The sequence below is a fragment of the Cervus canadensis genome, chromosome X, assembly GCF_019320065.1.
Source record: "Cervus canadensis isolate Bull #8, Minnesota chromosome X, ASM1932006v1, whole genome shotgun sequence".
Classification (NCBI taxonomy): Eukaryota; Metazoa; Chordata; class Mammalia; order Artiodactyla; family Cervidae; genus Cervus; species Cervus canadensis.
In genome coordinates, this window is record NC_057419.1 from 85,389,632 (window position 1) to 85,391,953 (window position 2,322).

At 32.4% G+C, this 2,322-nt stretch overlaps 1 pseudogene; it reads left to right on the plus strand.

Moving 5' to 3' along the window:
• The first annotated feature begins 1,079 nt into the window (after nt 1-1,079).
• On the plus strand, nt 1,080-1,601 carry LOC122435637 (annotated as a pseudogene).
• The last annotated feature ends 721 nt before the right edge of the window (nt 1,602-2,322 follow it).

A 2,322-nucleotide genomic window follows, 5' to 3' on the forward strand; every position in this document is an offset into this window, starting at 1 on the left:
TGTCTGCAAAGTGATGTCTATGCTTTTTAATAAGTTTGTCATGGCTTTTTGGGGGGACTGTTATTCTTTTTGCTACAACAAATCGTCATTTGTGAAAGAAATATGTGCATAGATGATAGTTAAAATATTCTTATGCTCATAACCCATCAATAATCATTTTAGTCAAATTACCTTTAAACTTTGAACATGTATGCTATCTTTTATTTTTCCAATTAATATTATAGTATACACACATGTATTCCTTAAACATTGATTTGTTAGTATCAGGCTCTGTGTTTGACATTGGAGGTATAAACTATAACTTTATTTATATTATGTTATAAATATTTAGGTATGGTTTTCACAGCACACTATTGGTGTACCAAAATTTATTTAATATTACACTAATATTGGACCTCAGAATTATAATTACATTATAATTCACATATAAATTTATATTCATTTTTTTTTCTGATTATCTACCCAAAACATTTTTCTAGAATAAGATAAACCTCAAGAAAGGACATAAGCATTTTAAAACATAAAATTTTAATATTACAAGAGGTTTTTGGTATATTTATTTGGCAATAAATGTAATCATGAGGGCATCAGAGGATGAGATCGTTGATGGCATCACTGATGTAATGGACAGGAACTTGGACAAACTTCGGGAGATGACGAGGGACAGGGAGGTCTGGCATGCTGCAATCCATGGGGTTGCAAAGAGTCAGACATGAGTGGGTGACTGAACAAAAAAATGTTATCATAGTAATACAGAGTACTAGGTATTTTATCTGTATATGTTGATACAAATATAGTGCTCATCATTCTGCAACCTTTCCTTTACAATTGGCAGTGTCCCTTAAATACCCCTCTAATCACAGTGCATATAAATATGAATAATTCAATAGAGTAGATACTCAATATTTAACTTAGTGATTATTATTATTATAATGAATATTTAATTTTTTAATTTGTTTTCTATTATAGGCTATTGTTTTACATTGATCAATTGCTTTCCCCAGAGGTAATCCCAATTTAAATTTCCTTCATAGAAGTTCAGCTGTGCATGCAACAGTGTTGGCAGTGGCAGGTGGGAAATGGAAAACTACTTGGTCTCCATCTTTGGCACTAAGAAAGACAAAGTAAACTGTTCATTTTATTTCAAAATTAGAGTACATCCTCATGGAAAGAGATGAACTCAGTCATGCAATAAATTTACCAGACCACTCTCTGCTTGAACATGTACCATAACCTTCAAAGCTCTTCATTGCCTGGTGACAGTTTGTATTGTGCTATGAGTGATGTCAAAAGGTAAGCACATTATGATGAATTTTTTGAGGAGGTTTTTACAGAAACAGAAAAGTAGAACTAAGTTGAAGAGAAGAACATCTGTGATAAACTTGGAGATCACCAAATGTAAATGTGTATGTCAAGTTTCATCCAGAAGAAGATACAAAAAAGGCTGTGATTGACTTCAATAACTGTTGGTTTAACATACAGTGCATGCAGGCTGAGCTCTCCTCTGGGACAGAGAAACCTGCTACCACCAGTATGAAAAGGGAGTGTGTAGTGCAGGAGAAGGCTTTTGCAACTTCATGCATTTGAAGTCCATGTGGTAACACCATCACAAGAAACATAGATGGAGGTCAAGGTCTATGTGTGGGGACTAGAGTGCCTACAGAAGGTGGTGGAGAGACCATGAAAGATGTGGGCAGTTCTAAGCCATACCATTTTTACTCTATGTCTGCTAGAAAGTGTAGTTGATTGAACAAACTGGTTCATAATGGTAATTTTTTAAACAGCAACAACAAAATTAATAAAGATGGATTTCTGAATATAATTTTTAGTGGTATAGTAAAAAAAAAATAAACAATTCTCATCACAAGTTTTGAAGCTGACCATCTCATATAATGTTGGTTATCATTTTAATATTGATTTTTAAAGTTTAAAACAATATTGAAAATCTATTAATGGCATTTTTATTTCTTTTACTAGTTATTTATTGTCTTCTTATATTTTTAACCACAAAATAACATTTTTAATATATCAGTAGGATTGTTTGGTTCTGGCCCCTAAAATGGAAAGGATTGAGCCTATATATTGGAAATGAATAGTGCTATCTGCCGAGTTGTAACTAGGAAAGGCAAAGACTAACAGACAGTTTATATTTGTAGTGCATAAAGACTATAAAATGAATAACTGTGAAATTAGGGATAGAATTAGATGAGGAGATTACAAAAGACAGGAACAAGCAGTTCAAAATGACTGAGGAATCGATCTCATGTATTAGAAATATAATAAATAAGCTTAGAAAAGTATACATGTTTCGATGCTGATTCA